The sequence below is a fragment of the Rhinopithecus bieti genome, unplaced genomic scaffold (genome assembly GCF_001698545.2).
Source record: "Rhinopithecus bieti isolate Rb0 unplaced genomic scaffold, ASM169854v2 scaffold_25940, whole genome shotgun sequence".
NCBI lineage: Eukaryota > Metazoa > Chordata > Mammalia > Primates > Cercopithecidae > Rhinopithecus > Rhinopithecus bieti.
The window spans coordinates 55,529-76,433 of NW_016811810.1; the positions used below are offsets into that span (position 1 = coordinate 55,529).

Sequence of the window (20,905 nt, forward strand, 5' to 3'; positions counted from 1 at the left end):
TGAGCCAATACCTGCCTCACACCACACCCAGCCCTGGCTCATCCCTGGCCTCCCAGGCCACGCTTGGATGGATTTCGGGCCCCCTGGGCTCAGGGCCCTCTCCAGGCCCAGCCAAAACGCCCTGTCTGTCCCCCAGACACCATGCTAAGCTCTGTGAGGTTCCGAGGACGTGATGCATGCAACCTTCCCCGTCTGTAAAGCATCCCAGCTCAGGCACATCAGTGGCAGGGCTTGTGACTAGAATCCTGGTCTGCCACCAGACTAACCTGCCTCTCATCCTACCCCAAAACACCTCCGGAGCCCCTGACGCAGTGTACATCTCCCATTCCAAGAATGAGCCAAATTGAGTAAGGCTGCTGGGATGTGAATGTGCTCATCCCACAGCCTGTGACACCCCACATCCCTTTCTCCAAGAGAACAGTCCTGGGGTCCTCTCCCTAGCCACCCTAGATTGGGTTGGGGTCCTCGCTGGACTCCACAGCCCCCTTGCTCGTCAGCATCAGAGCCCTTAGCATGGAGCACTGTACTTTCTTTGCTGTGTCCCAGTCACATACCTGCGCCCCAAGCCACTGGGGCCTATGCATCCTATAACCACAGCATAAGGCCCCCCTTGCCCTGTGGGGCTGGCCAAGGACGAGCCTGGACAGGGCTCCTGAATCCTTGGCAGCTCTGAGTAAAATTCAGGAGGGTCCAAGAACCTGGATGGGGAAAAACCCACCATCTTCATTTCCACCGCCCTCTGGCTGAAATTTAGCATTTCTTGTTGCTGCGTCATCCACAGAAACAAGCTGTATTTTCATGCCACGTTCTGCGGTTGCAGACGTCTTGAGCGTTGCAGACGTGCACCGTCACTCGGAGCTCACTGGAGGTGCCAGGCCCACCAGTAGCTCTCATTATTGAATGCATCAGTCAGGAAGCATATTTATCGCTGAATCACAGGTTTTTAAGAATTATTTTCATACCTGTGTTTCAGTTTCATTGGTGTCTTAGGACCAAATGAGATCACCAGGGAATTGCCCTGCCCAGGGCCTGGCACCAAGAAGGGGTCTAGCACAAGGAGGCGAGGCAGGTTCACTATCCTCTCCATCCCTGAGGCCCTGATCAGGGTGCCTTCCAGTGGGTCAAGGTGCCCAGGGACCTGTACTTTTGGGGGTAGCAGTGGGTGCTGTGGTGAGAACCCTGGGCCCAGACCCTGCAGGAGTAGTTCATTCATGCCTTGCGGCTGCACCCAGCACCCACTCTCAGGGTGCCCTCACAGCACAGGGCTGCTGTCTGTGGGGCTCCCATCGTGCCCTCCTAAAAGTCATCCCAGCACTTTCCCACCTGCAGCCAAGAGCCCACCCTGGCAGGACACAGGGCTCAGCCCAGACAGTCAAGCCAGCAGATGACTGGGGAGACCTGGGGCCCTGGGTCCTGGCACTCCTTAGCCCCCTGAAATGGGCATCATGACCTTTGTTGTTTTAGAGGTGGAGCAGGATGGACAGCGTCGATGACCAGAGCCTGCTGACATGTGCCCAGTAAAGGTGTGGCACACGGCAGGCTTCTCCAGAAGCTGGTGGCCTCTGGCTCTGCCCCAGCACTCCGGCCTGCCCTTCATGTTCTCTGCTACACACCCAATTTCCAGGATACCTCGCTGCCACCTCTTCGCTGACTGCACTGAGCCTTCTCTCCCTAGGAGCCCTTGTCCCTGCCGTGCCCACTACATGGCTGCCTTCCTGGGGGAGGACCAGCCGACTTTTCTGGTGAGTCCAGTGCAGCTGCCCTGACACTGCTGCAGTGTGGCTGAGGACTGGGCCACGCTGGTGTCCAGCAGGAGACAGAGTGAACACTCAGGGAGTAGTCACTGGAAGGGCTGCCTGACTGGCAGAGCTCAGCTTCTGTGATGCACAGGCCTCTTCTCGGGCTCTGCCATACAGATGTCCACCTCAGCTCAGGAATGGGGGCCAGTCAGCCATAGCCTGGTGAGGTAGGGAGCTCCCCATGACTGGGAGCATGCAAGCTAGGGACAGATACATACTCATCCAAGATAGTCCAGAACAGATTCCTGCATCAGAGAAGGGAATGTGAAGTGTTCTCCTGTTAGCCACTTCAGTCACTCCTATAATCCCAAGTCACATATGTGACACAGGGGCAACCCTTCCCCCATCTAAAATTATAAAGCAACTACATTTCATTCCCCACCAAGAGCAGCCTGTGTGAATGTAGTGGCTCCTTCAAAGAGAACTGCTGAGACTTGGGAGAGGCGAAGAACGTGGCTGGGACCAGAGGTCATTGCACGAAGACAATTCTACCCCACAGAAAACTTGGAAATGGCACCAAAGCGATAAAATTAAAAACTTAAATTCACTCGTTCGTTGCAATAAAAAACAATACACAATTTTAGTGAGCTCAAAAGCAATAAATGCATGCTTTACAAAAAATGTCAAACCTTCCCACACATCCTGCTTCTGCCTGGCAAGGGGACAGTCCCTGGAGGCTGCCCACAGGAAGTCATCCTGAAACCCCCGAGTCAAAATAGGAGGACGCACTGCCCTGGAAAGCTCCTCCCCACACACCTGGCCAGGCATACCCAGGCAAGGAGCACAGATGCAGGGGTTCAGTGGGGAGCAACCACTTCTACCGCTGCTTCTCCTGAGACCTGCACCCAGTCCTGGGGAAGGAGCCGTGGATGGGCCCTCCAGCCCCCACAGGGCCTGCTCAGGCCCGGGCAGGAGGGGACAGTACTGTTTGTATGGCTTCATCTAAAGCAAATTCTGGAAGAGGGGATGCCAGGAGAGTAGCAGCCCCCACGGGGAGCCTGAGCAATGGGGGGTGTTTTTGTTGTATCTGCTCAGGAAACCCCAGAAAGTATCGCTGTTGGCAGAACAAGATGGGGGTAGGTGGCCAATGAAAAGAACTCGTCTCCTATGGTCAGATAGCTCCTGTCCCCGCCCATGCTCAGGACCCCTCCCTCCACCGAGGCCCAGCCTCTGCATCTGATAAGCCAGTACCCCAAGACCCATGAGCCCATGTGGTCCCCCTGCCTGACCCCCTTGGCCAGGCAAGGAGTAAACCAGCCTGCAAAGCACATGGGCTTCCTCACGACCCAAGTGGGATTCTCACGCCCCTGTTCCATTCCCATCACTGCTCCACAAAGCAGGGGCTGCACACCAGCACCAGGCTCGGTCACAGCCTAAAATCCAAAAGGCCAGTGAGCCGGATCCCCTCTGAACGTCCCCCACCATTGGTCTCCACCCCCTGCTGGCCACTACCCCCACCTCTGTCTGGATCTCCAAGCCATTTCTATGCCCTACCATCCTTCACCCAGACTGGGGTGTTCCAGGTGGCTCTCTGGAGGAAATGACATGAAACCTCCCTCCCGCTTCAGGACTGAACTGCAGCAAGACCAACCCCAGGGATCCCGGGACTCACTGGGGAAGGGGGCTGTAGGGACTGAGGGAAACAGGAGCATTCTGGATCCTGAAGATTTCCCTCCTAGGCCAAGGTCACCATGCATGGAAAAAAGGGGCAGGCCCAGGGCTTGATGCCTGAGGCCAGCCATGATGCCAGCCCTCAGCAGGGCACAGGTGTCCCCTGGCAGTTGTCGCCTGGATGAGCCCACGGCTTTCCATTCTATGGCTCAAGTCTAACTAGGCTGCTGGCAGCCCCCACCCCACTGCTGAGATGCATGGGGGTCTCAGGGGCCTCTGCTCCCTCTAGTCTGTGCCTGAAATTCCTCCCCAGGACCCCTGCCCAAAGCCTCTCCCCAGTCTACAAGCCCTGGTTCAACCACTGCCACCTTCACGTAGGCCCCCAGGTTCAGCTGAGCCACAGCCCCCTTCCTCTGCACCATGGAAGGGGGTCAAGGGGGCTCTTCCCACACCTGCCCTGGACTCCAGCTCTCTGGACCTGGGGTGGTGTCTGCCTAGATCCAGGCCCCATAAAGGCAGTGACTGTGGTCCCCACCTCTACCATGATGGTCAGGAGCTGGTAGCTGTTGCTGAAATAACTGACCCATGGTCAGGAACTGGTAGCTGTTGCTGAAATAACTGTAACTCTGGTTTGATTACTGTGCTTAGGAAGGGTCAGACCCAAGCCCATTGCAGTAAGGGCTTTCTAGGCACTATGGAATATAGGTGCCATTATTGTCCCTATCATCCCTGTCCAACTGATGTGGAAAGAACCAGTATCCGCAGCTTGTAGGAGGCAGAGTGGACATCCAAATGCAGACAGGCTGAACCTGACCCAGAGCAAGAAATGTCCTTAGCATCCTGTCTCGGCAGCCATGGATATTCAACCGACGTCCTCAGAACATTTCTCCTTCCAGCGGGCTCCCATTTTTCCTCTTCTATTATCTGATTCCATTCTGTTCTGTTTCGTTTTTTAATATTCTAGCTGTGACCCACTAACTTGATTTCATGACCCATTAATGGATCATAGCCCACTGCTGAAACCATATTCCAAGGTACGGTTTTTCAGCCAGAGGCAGTTCAGGGTGGGCTCCCGCATGCGCGGGCTTAACATACTGAGTGGGTTCTGAGGCTCAGATCCACACCCTAAGGTGGGTGTCACTGCCTCCAATTCAGAGATGAGGAAACTGAGGTTCTAGGAGCCCACTCGGTGAACCCGGGTAGCACAGGTGGTTTCGTAACCAGGGCCACTCAGGCGCATGGCATCAGAACAGTCAGCCTGCTCCCTGGGGTGCTCCTGCCCTGTCCTCCCCCAGAGCCTCCCACTGCCCTCTGGCTGCTGCAATCCCAGCATGCCTTGCAGCAGTGCCCACTCAGGCACTGACCGGGCTTTAGGGTCACCTCCGCTGGGCCCTGGGACTGCCAGTGCACCTCTGCCAAGAGCCCTGCCTCCCCCGCAGAGCTGTCCACCCCCTGTTCCAGAGGCTGCTGCCATCTCTGATCCATTTGTGCCTCCCCCCACATCCCCGCCCACAGTGCAGACAGACACAGGCTGGCCAACCAAGCCCCCAGGAGGTTAGCGCCAGGCGCGAGGCGGCTGCAGAAGCCCTAGGCTGGTGTCAGACCCACGCATGGGGTGGCTTCCCTCCCGCACCGTGGAGGCCTTTGTTGTCCCACAATTAACAAAGAGAGTACAAGCCACAGACCACAGTCCCTTCTAGCAGGGGCTCCCACCAAGTGCTCCAGAGTCCAGAGTGGGGCACAGGGAGGCATTCTCCAGGTGCTGTGGGCCGGAGGAAGACCCGGGGCACCTCATCATCTCGGGGCCCCAGCAGGCCCACCTGCAAGGGGTCAGGAGCCCTTCACCTTCTGAAGGCTCAGACCGGCCCTGGGAGCCCAAGGCCCACCAGACTCAAGGATTCAGTTCTAGAGGGCAGAGGCTGCCCACCCATGCCTGCCCATGACCACCTGCCCTCAGCATGGTCCAGGGAGGGGCCTTCAGGCTCCAGGTAGGGAGGAGGTGAAGTTGGCATAGTTGGGCAGTGGAAGAACTGGGACCTTCTCCAGCCCACGGCTTCCCTGTCTGTACATTGAGGCTGGTGCCACCTCCCCACAGGGCTGCAGAAAGGTCTACAAGACAAGGCATTCTTGAAAACCCTGAGCCTGACACAGGGCCCAGAGCAGGTGCTGGGTGACAGTCCCTTCCCTCCTGCCCATCCCCCACACTCTAGAGCCCTGGACCTGCCCCAGCAGCCTGGCACAGCTTGTTGTGCAGAAAGCTTCAGCCAGAAGGCTCTCAAGGCACCTGGAGCCAATTAGCCATCCATCCTGAGCACCTGCCCCGTGCAAGGCCCTGAGCGGTGCACAGGAGGAATCTGCCATCGCCTGGCCCCTCCTCCTGCCTGCTCTCTGCCTCCACCCAGCAAGAGGGAGCTTTCCAAGCCTTAGACCAGACACTGCCCTGCAGGTGCCAGAAGCCCAACCCCGAAGACTCCCCAACACTAATGAGATGGTACCCCACCTCCTTAGCCCAGTGCCCCACATCCATCCTGTTCTTCCCCATTCCCAGCAAGCTCAGACGCCCCCTGGGATGATCACAGCTTCCCCAGGGTCCATGCTCTCTGACTCCCTCACCCCATGCCCAGTGGCTTGCTTTCCCAGAAGGCTCCCTGCCCCTCTAACTGTCAAGTTGGAACTGGATCCAGTGTTCAGAGACTGAGCCAGATGTCACCTCCCCAGGAAGCCTTGCCTGTGAGCAGAAGCCACAGGGTCACACCCCTCAGGAAACACTGTGGCCACCACCCTTCTTAACTTTGGAGCTCACCGAACCACCTTTCTCTCCAACCAGCGTGTGCTGGTTCCATTTTGCAAAGCCCAAGGCCAACAACAGACCCATTGCCAAATTCCTCCATTTCTGAGTCTCTTCCAGTATCCCGTAGAGAAGACATGTGATCACGGGCAGATGACAGTCAGCTCTGTGGCTTCTGAACGTTGATAAATAAGCAGAACAGAGATTCTAGTGGCCAGGTCAGCATGGAAGGAGGCCTCCAGGGGCAAGCCCCAGGGCTCCTAAAGGACTGTACCATGTTTTTATGGCTGGGAAAAACAGGGATTCTAGGGACTATTTGCTGACTGACTGAATGAATTCATTAATGCGTCCTATCTTAGATGAAAGTTCTGGCTATCTTTCCAGGCTTTTGAAATCTTTTAAAATCTTGAATCTAGCAAGATGAAATAAGTCATCACAAACATGAATTCCTACAAATGGACTCAAAATACCCATAGCAGAGAGAGAGAGAGCACCAACCAGTACCTCTCAGTTTAACACAATAAGCAGCCAGCTGTGGCTCCCTAAAATGAATGGCCGTGTGCAGCTCTATCATCTCTAATGAGGCCCCCTGGCTCCCTGTCCTAACACTGGCCGCCAGCCCAAACACGTGCACAAGGCGGGGTGTGCAGTGCACACAAAGGTGGGCTGGGTCCATCTGGGCACTGGGCTCCCAGACCCTACACGAGGGACCTCTCCTTCCCTCTGTTGGCGGCAGGAGGTTCTGCAGGTCTGAGGCTGGAAGACAGGAGCAGAGAGGCTCAAGCTGCGCTCCGTGAGCATGGGCTTTTAGGGGAGCACCCACAGGGTGGAGCGGGCCCAGGATGGCGACTGGGAAGAAGACATGGAGGAGCTGGGGTGGAGCAGCTCTGAAGGTCCCAGGCTCCCCATCACCAGGAGCCTGGGGCGGTTGGTTGGAGGTCTACGACGGGAGCTACCCCAGCCGTATCTTCATTCAGCCATTCAACAAACAGCCCATGAGCATCTGCTGCTTGCCAGGCACAGCTGTAGATATGTGGGATTCTTAGTGAACAAAACTAGGTCTTTGCCTTTGTGCAGCTCAGATTCTTGTGTGGGAAGGGGCAGGGCAGGAGACAGTGCACACTCAGCATGATGAACAATGAATGATATGGAAGGACAGATGGCTGGATGTGCACATGCACATTCCCCTACAGTGACCCCTGTGGCTAAGGGACAGCTGTGCAAAGGCCCTGAGACACCTGCATGCTGGCCAGATGGAGGAGGGCATAGAGGCCAGGACAGTCAGGTACAGCTGGAGAGGAGGTAGCAGTGATGATGGCAGGGAGGTCACAGGGACCTGGTCACAGGGTCTCAGGGCCATCATAAGGGCTTTGGCTTTCACTCAGAGAGACAAGGAGCTTCCAGGGTTCTGAGCCCCTAAGGTACTTAAGTTCCACCTTAAAAGATGTCAGTTCTCCCCGTTCCGCCCTTACCCCCTTCTCAGGCGGCCACCCCAGGACTGCAAATGGCGCAGCTGCTGTGGAAGGTACTATGGTGGTTTCCCAAAAGGTTAAACCTAAAATTGCCATGTGACCCAGCAATCCCATTCCTAGGAATATTCCCAAAGGGATGGAAAACAGGAGTCAAACACACACTTGTCCACCAACGTGCATAGCAGCAGGCTAGCCGAAAGGTGGAAAAAAACCATCTCCTTCAAATAAGACATGGAATTTTGTCCCTACAATGGAATACCATGTAATCATAAAAAGGAAGGAGGTACAGACACATTGCAACACGGATGAGCCTCGAAAACCTAATGCTCGGTGAAGAAAGCCACACACGAAAGGTCGCCTAGCACAGGATTCCACTGATAGGAAATGTCCACACTAGGCAAATCCACAGAGACAGAAAGTGGATCACTGGTCACTAGGGGCTGGGGAGGAGGGAATGGGAGTGACTGCTACTGGGAATGGGGTATCATTTTGGAGTAAAAAAAAAAAATGCTGTTTTGGAACTACACAGAGGTGATGGTTGCAAGACACTGAATATCCTAAATGCCACCAAATTGTACACTTTAAAATCGTTAATTTTGTAAAGCGTATTCTACCTCAATTAAAATGAGGGGAGGCTATTGCAACAACCCATGCAAGATGGTGATGGCTGCCACGTCACCCTGACGTGGCCCTCCAGCCTGCCTCCTGTCCCTCTGGACTGAGAATGGGCCACTAGCCCAGCACACACATTCAGGAACTCGCCAGTCCCTGACTATTGATCATAAAACCCAGCCCCGTCACTGAGCAGCTGTGTCTCAGCCTAGAGCCTGGTGCAAGTGAGATTAACCAGTAGCAAATGCTTCCCCAGCTGACAGATGGGTAAGGACACGGCCCCTGCCCTCAAAGAGCCCACCACCAGGCCCCTGGACTCTTATGGGCAGAGTCGGCTGGCACTGGGTAGTACCAGCCGCCAATGATACATGCCGTGGGCAGATGAGGGCTGGAGTGCAGCCTTGGGGCTGGATGGGGTGTCGTTCCCATCCCCCCACTGCCTTTCCTGGATTTTAACCTGCAGCTTACATCTTCCCTGTGACAGGTAATCATCTTAGCATACGAAGGGGAAGAAAGCAACTGGACGCCTAATAAATTACTTCTGTTGATTTTCATAATTCACTTCTATGAGCACTCTTTCAAAACCAAACCCAACCCAGCCCAAGAATGCAGAGCTAATATTTATCCTCCCAGGAGCCTTCTCTCCATCCCCGATGCTGTGGCCTCCCCTCCCACACCATTTACTCCATATTTCAGGACCTTCAACTACAGACGGGCCAGAATTGCTCACTTTCACTGAAGATGGATGGACTCCGGTTAAATTATCCTTTTTCACAGTAAGTCAGCTGGTGGAAAATGACAGGATTTTCAAGTAGATGAGATCTGGAAAATTGGCCTGAGTGGCGCATCAAAAGTGTGTGTTTAATTATGTAAGCCCTGAAGCCTGGGGCACCGGGAGGCTCCAGAGCTGAGCTTGGACCTGTTGATTTGGGGGCTGGCTGCAAGTGGACACTGGGGGTGTAGAACGAGGAAAGATTTAGCAAAATCAGAATCATTGGGTTGGGTTAAAGTCACTCTGAGAGGTGCCTTGCATACATGCTGTCCCTCATTGGGTCCCTGCCTCTGCCTTGCCTACTGTGGACCTTACCACCCTCCCCTGGGATAGTCACATGCCTGGATACGGTCTTTCCATGCCCGGTCTACTCCCACTCCTGAGCCCTTCCTCCTGCACTGTGCAACAGATGCACTCCCCTGCTCAAAAGCCTTCAATGGCTCCCCAGTAGCTGCAAGACAACAGGGTGTGGCTCCAGGGCAGCACTGCCTGGCTTCCAATCCCAGCCCTACCACTTCTCAGCTGTGTAACCCTGGGGGAAAAAAATCGCTTAACCTCTATGCCGTAATCATTCATTTGAAGAATATTTACTGAGCACCTAACATGTTCTTAGGTCTGGGGATACGGCAAAGAACAAAGTGGTACTGCCCGAAAGGCAATTAATGCTGGAGCAGAGGCTCCTTGGACAAGGAGGAGCAGGAATTCTGCACTCCCCAAGGAAAGAGGTAGGTGTGGGAGGGACACCTAGGGAAGACCCTTCTGTGTCATCTCCCTGAAGGCAGTGGGGGAGCAAGCCAGGCAGCTGCCTGGGGGAAGAGAAGTGGCAGGTGCAAAGGCCCTGTGGCAAGAGAGCCTCCCAGGAATGCCAGCCAAGTTAAGATCACGTGGGGCCTGTGGCTGTGGGAAGAACTTGGCTCAAAACTCTCCTGGGGCTTCTCATCTTCCCCCAGAGTAAGATCCAAAGCAGAGCATCTGGGGTGGATTTTCAAGGGATCACGCTGGCTGCTGTTTGAAGAACAGACTGTAGGGGTGAGGTGGGAGCACCTTCTGCTAACCCGGTAGAGCCTTAGCTCTCTCACGTTACTGCACAGCTCGGAGTTACTGGCAACATTCCCATCCCTGCGAGCCTCCGTCACATCTCACCCTGAACACACATCGACCTGGCACACACAGGAGTTTATGAAGCACCTACTACGATGGCGAACAGAGCAACAAAGAACCTGAGGGTGGGCGCCGACTCAGGACGGGGCAGGAGCTGAGCAGAACTGGGTCCCCTGTGTGCACCCGGGTATCTGGCTGCTGCTCCTCTCCCTCATCCCCGTGTCCCCCCAACTGAAGAAGTAGACACCAAGGAGGGGGAAGGAAGGTGCACACAGGGACCCTGTCCCCTCTCCATGGCAGGGTCCCAGCGTATCTAACTCCTGTGCAGGCAGTGGCTGGCACTGAATCGGATAGAGACGGAAGTTTACATCTGCACCAGAGGAAATTCCGACAGCCGCACACCCCTGAGAAATGAGAAGTCTTCTCAAGATGTGGCTGCAGGTGCTCGGCCCGGCAGGGAAGGCAGCATGTGGGAGAGAAGCGGCAGCCCCGTGGCCTTCAGGGAGCTGAGCCTGGCCATCTTCATTCGGGGATTCTGGAGCAGAGGCCCCCAGCCCCTGGACACCCTCGGAAGTGACGTTGCCATGGTTCAGAATGAGCCTGGGGGGGCCTTCAGAGCCCCTCCCAACCCTGAGAATATTTGCTCCTATGAATGCTGAAAGTCCCAGAATATCGGGGTGGATGCAGAAGAGTACTGGGCTGCACGTCATGGAGTGCATTTTCCATCCCCTTCTGCTTCTTCCCAGCTGTAAGCCTAAGGCCTAGGAACTTCCCTCTAGCAGTTCACATGCCAGGTGGGGCTAGAGCGAAGGCACCTTGAAGATGCATTCAACCTGCACGGTCAGAAACATGAGCATGTGTCCCACGCAGCACTGCTCCTCCACCTGTGGGAGTCCCCCTACCCCCACATATCCTCCTATTCTTGGTCCTGGTGGAGGCTGCTGATAACAGTCCCACCCCCTGACCACAGATGGGCACGGCAACCACACCTGGCCACCTGTGGCTCCTCCCCCTGTAGTCACAGGAGGGGACAAAGTCATCAATCACACCTAGGGTGCAGATTGCTGTGAATAGAGTGGTGATAGCTCCTAGACATAATGTGAGGGTTTGGAGCATTGTTTTCTATTAAAGGGTGGAACCAGATAAGTAGGAAAACCCCTGCAATAACTATTGTGCCAGAATGGAGTAGGGTGAGACTGGTGTTGGACCTTCTGTAGCGGATGGATGGGAGTCAAGGATGGAGGCTGAATTGGGCTGACTTCCCAGCTGCTGCCAGAAGAAGACTAATTAGAGGAAGAGTACTGGGGTTGGGGTTTAAAATAAATATTTGTTGAAATTCTCATGTGTTGGAGAATAGGAGGAATCATGCTATTGCTAAAATAAAGCCAATATCGCTGACACAATCATACAGGATTGCTATATTCCCCCGACCCAAGTCCTTCCCTGCTATTGCTCTAAGAGACTCTTTGATCTGGAGTCATTATCTCCAGATCTGGAGTGGGTACCAAATGCTGTGGTCTGAGTCCTAGGGAGACTCACCCAGTCCTCCCTGCTGCAATGAGAAGCACCTGACCCCCCACCCTTGGCTGTCTGACATTCTTTGTGCACCTGGAGCCATAAGGACCTGAAATGTGATCTCCTCCTGAACTTCCCCATCTTGTGAATGCCTTGTGTTATGAGCCTGAGTCTCAAATGTCCTCCTTTCAACACTCCGAAGAGCTGGGGCACATGATCCCCAGCTTGCAGAGATTAGAGAGATAGCACAGCAGAGACAGTAAAAAACACCCATCCCAATGCTTCCGCAAGACACTGAGCCCTCTCTCCCAGCAGACAGGTGGCCCTAACAACCCTGAATCCCACACAAGGGCCAACTAGGAACTGGTTTTCCCAAGACTGTGCTCCAAGCAGATTCTCTTCCAGGTCTGCTGACTCCAAGCGCAGTGCTCACTCCTGAGCCCATCATGGCTCTGGGATTTTGTGTCCTTGTTCTCTGCTAACGTGTCTAAGGAGCAACACCTGGGCATCCTAAGGCACATATGGGGGGCTGTGGGCATGCATGTGGGGTCCTTCCTTCTCTGCCTCATACCTGCACCCCCTCCCTGTAAGCAGAGGGGCCTTCCACCCATGCTCTGGGGGTGGGGGCAGCCAGCCTGCCCTGGCACTCCTCCAAGGGCTAGATTCTCCTGCCGGGAGCTGAAGGCTGATTCAATGGTTATTTGTTCTGCCTTCCAAATGGGGGAAATACGGACCTTAAAGGCCTTTCAGGAGAAAAAGTGCTGCGTGATGATTATTTAATATTTTATGGGTCCATAAACACACAGAGCACCATGCAGCCAAACGCTGTCAGCTACTACCTGCGGGAGCACCCCTTGGCAGGTGGCACGCTCCGATGCTCCTAGGGCCTAGATTCTGGGGGTCCTCGGCCGCTGAAGCTGCAGGGGCCAGACAGGGGCAGGATCGTGGTCCCAGCTTCCCACGAGAGCTCTGTCCTCCCCTGTGCTAAAGTCAGAATTCACCATCTTGGGGTCGGGGGCTGGTGCATGCACAAGCATTGTGTGCAGTGCTGACAATTTGCTGCTGTCCCTAATGATGCCCCCCTTCCGCCCCATGCCAGTGCCCCAGCACTCCTCAAATGCTACCAGGCTGTGAATTTGACAGGGTGCAGCGCCAGGCCCAGCCCAGCTGCCCAGGGGTTTACTGTGAGGCTGAAGAAGCATCACAGATGCCACCAGCCCTGTCAGCCTCTGGTTCCAGACTGAAATTCCAAATGGCCGAGAGCCCTCTTTTTAAATGAATTTTATGATAAGATGCCACAGATATATGGCCAGGAATAGAAAATGTTATGAATATATTTACACACACTTGGCTTTATCATAACATAATCAAAACAGTACCTAAAATTTCTTTGTGACGTATTTGCTTAAGCCTAAGCAAAACTGAGGTCCCCTACCTGGAGTGCCTGCCTGATCTAGTCCCTCCCCAACCCCCCGCAAGAGAGCCTCCGCCCAATTTCTGGGTCCATCGTTCCAGTGTCTGCACTCAGGACTCCCCCAACAGAGAACCCCCTTTCCTCTTGTTCTCTCCAGCAGCTCTGGGGTGTGGCTGAGATGCTTCATGGGAATTTGAGCCCTGGAGGGGAGCGGGTCCAGCCCCACACCCTCCCTCACCCCAAGGGCCTGGACCAGGCTCCCACTGCCTGCTATATGCAAACACTTGTTTAATAGATATTCAAACGCAAATCAGACAACACAAGGGAAAGTGCTTTCAAAACCCATAAATCGCTCTACAAACAGGAGGCGGCATTATCAGCTCAAGAAAAATCCATCTTCCACACTGTCCAGAGGCCCACGCGAAGCTCACTCCTCCCACCAGCCAGCTCAGCTCTCGGGCAACACCCTCCCAGGAATTTTGCTTGGGGCAGCCAGGGACCTCACCAATCCCGAGTCCCTAAACCCCAGAGCCCCAGAGCAGAAGGTGCTGGAGCTAAGGCCCATGTTCCTTTCTTCCACCCAGGGGAAGTAGAGGCCCAGGGTGGGCAAGTCCGTGGCTCAGGGGCCACACAAGTGGGTGCTCGGCCTGGACCTTGTTAAGTCAATTGCCTCAGGAACAGAGCTTTCCAGTTAGGAAAAGAACGATGCTGTTATTTAAGGAAAAAGAAAACTGTAAATAAGACTGAGAATCACCGAGGAATAGCTGAGGTTTGTCTGAATTTTCTGCCTGTATATCCAGCGAAGGCTCTGGGGGGCGTTTTTAATATTTACATGGAAAACACAAGCTGCCAGATCGCTGGGTGCCCTGGTGACCTGCAGCGTTTGGCCCCCTTCGTCTGGAGATGGCTCTGCCTGGTCAAAGAGCAGAGATGCTGAACAGGACGCTGGCCTCGGAGCGCGGCCAGACCCTGCCAGGTCTTCCAAGGACCACAGCTAAGGAGCAGATGCCCTGCCCGCTCAGGCCCTGGTATTGTCTGACCCATCCCCACCCCCTTCCTGAGCTCCAGACCCTCTGGCTTTCTGGCTGATCCCCACAACCAGACAACAGACCCCTCCCCACCTCAAAGCCTCCGCCAGGCTCTTCCCTCAGGTAGGTGACAGGCAGATTCTGTGGTAGCCCTCAGGCCACAGCTGAACTGTCACCTTCTCCAGGAGCCTTTCACGTGGGTCCCTACGCAGTTCTCTGTGCTAATCCTTCCAGGCACCTGAGGATACCGTAAGATCCACGAAGACACGCATTACATGCCACACTGGTTGCTTACTCATAGCCTCTGGGCGTGGGAAGGCACATCAGCGGCTTGATCACCATGCTACCCCAGGGCCTAGCTCGAGATGTGCAGACACCCTGTGGTATCAGCTGCTGGGGCTAGAGGATGGCTGGGTGGGTGCAGAGGAGGGCGGCTAGAGAGAGTGGGCAGATAAATGGGCGAGAGAACGGCTGCAGGGGGCGGTGAATGGAAAGATGGGTGATGGACGGACAAATGCACGATGGATAGGTGGTCAGCTAAAGAGATAGTTCCAGTGCACAGAGATGGATGGCGGGGGGCGGGCGCTGGTTTAGGTGGCAGAGCTGGAGATAAAAGTCTGGTGTCGAGATCCAAATGGCCTGGTTTCTCCAGGCTCCTCGCCCCCACTCCCCTCCCTCAGATACTGCTTGGGACCAAGCTGACAGTGACGAGGGAATGGGGTCAGGCTGCAGACCCATGTGGCCTCGGGTTGTCAAGAAGCCTGACAGTCCATCTCAGAGAAGTGCATCCCTCCTTCCCTCCCCAGCCCTCACCCAGACCTCACTCAGTGCCCAAGAGCAGGAGCAGGACTCTGCCACCTCTTGTAATCACGAGGAGCAAACAAAACAAAACACTCCTTCCCCGGCTTGTTCCCAAAATAGCCTTTCTCGCCACCCAGACATGCTGGCTGGCTGGCTCTCTCCCATTCAAACCTGACTAGGCAGATTTTCTGGAGCTCTGAGCTGGGGCTGGGGGAGGAAGGGGCATGGGAGGCTGTGACCCCCATCAGGTCCAGGTGAAAGAATGCCAAGGGCAGTGCCGCCCCAGGAGGGAGGCAGGAAGCTGAGCGGTACCCAGCTCTGGATGGGGGGCGAGTCCCACAGCCACCTTGTGAGAAATCCCCATTTCTCAGCTGAGTAAACTGAGGTTCAGAGAGGGGCAGTGACTCCTTAAGGTCACACATGTCTGACTCCAAGCAGATGTGGCCAACTCCAAACTGGGCTCCTCCCACACCCCTGGGCTCTCCCCACTCAGGGGCTCTGCCAATCAGAGCCGGAGGAAGAAAGTGGACATGGTGGGCACCCCTAGTTCGTCAGGGAAGGCTTCCTGGGGGAGAAGACAGGATTTAAGAGAGGATTTCTGCCTACAGCAAGGGGGAGACAGAGCAATGCCGTGGAGCCTTGGGAATGTCCCTGGAGGCCCCCAAGCCTCAGCCTCCTCCTCTGCACAATGGGAAGAAGAGCTCTGCCCCTGCAGGGGTCAGGTGAAGTTCAAATCAGACACAGGCTGGGGGCAGGCAGGGTGGCCCTCTAATGTACACTCAACCATGAAGCTCCGGGACATTCCAACAATTCAGCACTCCTCTGTGTCACCCTCCTCACGGCACAGCAAAGGAGGTATGTATGAGCCAGGCTGGGGTACAGGCTGATGCCCCCAGGCGCAGGTAAATATACCCCACCTAGTGCCCAGACCTGAGTGGCAGCTGTCAGGCCCTCCCTGCAAGCAGCTTGGTCCTCAGGAGTACCAGGAAGAAAAAAAGTATAAAAAGCCAAGAGCAGCCTGAGCAGAGAGCCCATCCAGCTGGGGCTCAGCCTGGGCCACTAACTCTTTGGCCCCTCCAGCCCACATGCCCCTGAGGTCCTGTGCTCCTGGACACCCCTGCTGTCCAGGTGCAGCAAGCTCTTACCACTTCTGGGTCTTCCCCACACCGCTCCCTCAGCCTGGAGTGCCCTTCCCCACTGTCCTGGACACGCTTTGCCTCTCCCTCACAATCTGTAGACAGGACCGGCCAGGTGCAGACAGATGAGTGAGCAGCTTGGAATGCGGAAGCTTGTCAGATGACACCTGCCCCAGGAAGCCATCCATTCGCCCCAACCTTCCCTAACTGCTTCCCTGGAAATGACTGATGATTTTCTTCTTTACACCAAATTTTGGAGGAGCTCAACCCCACACAGCGCCCTATCTATACCACAAATGCTTCTTCAATGACCATGGTTGTCTCCTAGGCCTGCAGTTTCTCCTAGTTTCCATGCAGAAGCCTGGCCCAGGCCACCGTGATCTCTCACCTGGACAGAGACCACAGCCTCTCAGGGCCTCCCTGGGGTCACTCTTGGCCCCACAGGCCACACCATCCACAACAAGAACCATCTTCTCCAACACAAATCAGATCCTGCCCTGGCCCTGCTCACCTTCCCAAGACAGGACTCTCCCTTGCAGCCTCACCCCCCTGCAGCCCCTTGGCCTCAGTATCCATTCCAAACCCACCATTTGCCCCCTCCACACCTTTGCAGGTGCTATGTCCTTCAACAGGAACCACCCTTTCTCCTGCCTGGTCCACCTGGTTGAATCCAACTCTTCCTTTGAGGCTCAGCTCCAACTTTGCTGCCCTCAGGAAGCCTCCACTTGTCTCTCTTGGGGAAGTGAGAGTGGTGGGAAGGCAGGTGCTAGCTTGAGTCAGGATTGGAATCAAGCATCCCGGTGCCCCTAACTAGCTGTGTGACCTTGGGTGGGTTGCTGAACCTCTCTGAGCTTAACTTCTCATGGGGTCTGGCCAGAAAACCACCACCACTTGAGAGAATTTATAACAGAGGGAATTCAATTCAGAACATTAGTCACGGAGGTGATGAGGAGAGCATAGGAAGCTGCCTCCACCCTCAGACAATGGGAGAAGGCAGGTCAGGATCAGGTCACCTGGCCAGAGCAGGAGCCATGGAGGACCTGTGGCAGCTGCCAGGGGCACCACAGTGCACCCTGTCTGCCTGTGGATCTTATCATCCTGCCCTGTGAGCTTCCGGCACTGGTTCCCTGAGCTAAAACCCCCAGAGCCAGAGAGCGATAGAGCCTAGGAAACTGAGTTTCCCACCATACATTGCAGGAGAAGTAGGGGATGGATGGATCTGAGCATAGGGCGTTGACTGGGACACTCCCTTTCCCCACATACAGAATGGAGATCATTGCTAAGCTGCACCACATGGTCACTACTAAAGAGGCCCCATTTTATTCATAAAAGCTTTGCATGAACTAACTTCCTGTTTCGTCACAGAGGAGGGACATTATCACCCTGGTGGGTAGGGAGGCCTCTCTGGGACTCACCTCTATCCCAGTGGTCCCCACCCCCATCACCCCCATCCAGGCAGAGAACGTGGCTAGCCCCTGCTCCCAGGATTCTCCCTGTCCGATGGCAGGTCTCCGCCACAGGACAGGCAGAGGAGATGCCATGGCGGGGTTAGTGGAGACGCGGACACATGGGCTGTGGTTTCCTGTTGGGTTCAGAATAAAATCTCAAGTCCTTGGCTGTCTCAGGTCAGGGTCATGGCATGAAACAGGTCATGGCATCCACTCAGATGGATCAAATCAGGGCAAAAACTCTTGTCTTCAATGAAGAGAGAGTTTGCAGAGGCAAGGAGAGGTTGAGGGCACCAAGTAGGGCAGTGAGACACAAGGGGCTAGCAGGGGGCAGCTATTACCACCCACAGGCTCTAAAGGCAGAGGGGAGCACAGTGAGCACTGCAACCAGGGGCAGAGACCACCTAGTGGATGCTATGAGTCATGGGGGAACCACCTCTGTTGGAAAAGCTGAGCAGGGAAGGTACACCCATTCCAAAGCCCCATGGCAGGACCCACCTGGAGGCCCGCCCCCAGCTCTTTCCTCCAGAATGCCCCACAACGTTGCTGAACACAAGGAAGCCGGATGGCGGCCTCAGGCTACACAGGCCACACCTGACTTCCCTGCTGCCCAGCAAGTCCCTGACTACTGGTACCCCTTTCCTTTTCTGTAGCTCCCCCTCAATCCAAGCCTCACTACCTCCACTGTGCAAGAGATACCAGGGAGGGGAGAGCCCAGTCCAGCCCCTGCCTTCCGGGATTCAGTCATGCCCACCAAGAAGCAAGAACTGGGTTCTGGATGCTATTCTCACAAACCAGATGTGTCCTCAGGGACCAGCTTCGTGAAACCGGCGGACTCCAGAGCCCCAGCTTTGCAGCTGTCAGGCCTGGACTTCCCCACAGTCACACTGCCCCCAAGTGCAGGGCCACTGTCCAGGAAACGAAGTGGCTCTCCTTCTGGGCTGTTCCCTGCCCATGTCCTGAGTCTGTCACTGCCCTGGGACCTGGCCTCTAGAGTCCACCTGCCTCGGGCGCTGTCCGAGGTGCTGACCACTGCTGTGGCTCAGGGTACACAGGGAGGACTAAGGTTTGCTGAGGCAGTTGTGGAAGGGGCACCCCAGGAAAGCTCCCAGAGGGTCTACGATCAGAGGTGAGTGTGAATACAAAAATTCAAGTTTGGGGGAAAGACAAGTTAGCCAGAAAGGCATTCTAGGAGGAAGAAACAGCCTGTGTGAAGCCACTAAGTCTTCAGGGCCTTGTGAGTGTCAAATGAATTCATAGGCAAGAAACCGCTCTGGGACCTAAACACCTGCGTGGATGCGACCCTGACTCTTGGCCGCTGTCAGGGACTTGGTAAAGGTCCCCTGCTTGCTAGGGGTGGCTCCAGGCTGGAGTTCTGACCCCCTGAGACCTGACCCAAGGCTTTCCCTACCCACTACAAGAGCCACCTTCAAATATTTGAAACAAAGCTCATGCCTAGGACTGAGGGTTCAGGCTGACTTTCCCCTCTTCTCTTTATCCTTTGCCTCAGACACATTGATTAAAAATAGAGAATACTCCCCTCCCCTACCCTCCAGCAGCAGGTTTTAGACCCCTGGCCTCTCTCTGGCTTGGACCCTACTCCCTGTATTGGTATGGAACGATCTCTGGGATTTTATTTTTATTGCTGTTGTTGATGTTGTTGTTGTTATTGTTGTGACGTAGTCTCATTCTGTCTCCCAGGCTGGAGTGCAGTGGTGCAATCTCAGCTCACTGTAAGCTCCACCACCCGGGTTCATGCCATTCTCCTGCCTCAGCCGCCCAAGTAGCTGGGACTACAGGTGCCCACTACCACGCCCGACTAATTTTCTTTTTTTGTATTTTTAGTAGAGACAGGGTTTCACTGTGTTAGGCAGGATGATCTCAATCTCCTGATCTCATGATCCGCCTGCCTCGGCCTCCCAAAGTGCTGGGATTACAGGCGTGAGCCACCGCACCCAGCCTATTTTTATGAGAAAAAGCAAGAGACAGAACAATGATCAAGTATACTGCCTTTCGTGCAAGAAAGGGGGGATAGGATTATATATATTTGTGTGTATACCAGAAACAATATATTGATTTTTAAAACAATCTCCTATTTGTGATAACAGGAAAAAGTGGGAGGGATGGAGATGGGATGGAAAGAACAGAGTGGGGTGGGAGTCTTAAGGAGCACCTTCGTATTCTGTCTTCACAGAAGAACTATGTAAATGTGTTGCCTATTCAGTAAAATAGCTGGTCAGAACTAGTGTATTTGTTTGCTTATTTTTCTGTGACCCCGGGCACATTTCAGAAGGTACACGTTGAGCCTCAACCTCTCTGGAATATTATATTGATTAAATGAAAGAGCCTCTAAAAAGCACTTACAGCACCCTTCACAGGCCGCGGAAGCCCCCTGTAACAACAGCCCACGAGCACCCCTTCACAGGCCGCGGAAGCCCCTGTAACAACAGCCCACGAGCGCCCCTTCACAGGCCCCGGAAGCCCCCGTAACAACAGCCCACGAGCGCCCCTTCACAGGCCGCGGAAGCCCCCTGTAACAACAGCCCACGAGCGCCCCTTCACAGGCCGCGGAAGCCCCCTGTAACAACAGCCCACGAGCGCCCCTTCACAGGCCGCGGAAGCCCCCGTAACAACAGCCCACGAGCGCCCCTTCACAGGCCCCGGAAGCCCCTGTAACAACAGCCCACGAGCGCCCCTTCACAGGCCGCGGAAGCCCCGTAACAACAGCCCACGAGCGCCCCTTCACAGGCCGCGGAAGCCCCTGTAACAACAGCCCACGATGAAGACTGACGATGGGGCCCCCGCCCCATTCCTCCACACAATGAATTAAAAATAGGATAGGCCCGGCATGGTGGCTCACACCTGTAGTCCCAGCACTTTGGGAGGCCGAGGTGGGCGGATCACCTGAGGTTGGGAGTTCGAGACCAGCCTGACCAATGTGGTGAAACCCTGTCTCTGCTAAAAGGAAAAAAAAAAAAAAAAAAAGAGCCGGGCGGTGGTGGTATAGGCCTATAATCCCAGCTACTCAAGAGGCTGAGGCAGGAGAATCACTTGAATCCAGGAGGCAGAGGTTGCAGTGAGCCAAGATTGTACCACTGCAATCCAGCCTGGGCGACAGAGGGAGACCCTGTCTTTAAAAAAAAAAAAAAAAAAGTCTGGATAAAACTGACATAGATGTGCTTTTCATTGAGTCAACAAGCATTTATTGATTAACAATAATGCATACTGGCTGTCATTAAAGGACTTAGCCCAGGAGACAGCCCCTCCTGGACAGGTTGTTATGAGAAGATGTGTCTTACAACCATTCCCATTCTCCAGATGGGAAAATTAAAGCTCAGGGAGGTCACGTCATCTGCCTACGGAGGCCTAAGAGCTAGCTGGTAGAGGAGCCCAGTTTCTTCCACTTTG

General features: G+C 54.9%; 1 protein-coding gene across 3 annotated transcripts in view; it reads right to left on the bottom strand.

Moving 5' to 3' along the window:
- KCNK9 (potassium two pore domain channel subfamily K member 9) overlaps positions 1-20,905 on the bottom strand; it is a 107,224-nt gene that overhangs the window by 43,869 nt on the left and 42,450 nt on the right. The gene's annotated exons all lie outside the window — the stretch shown is intronic.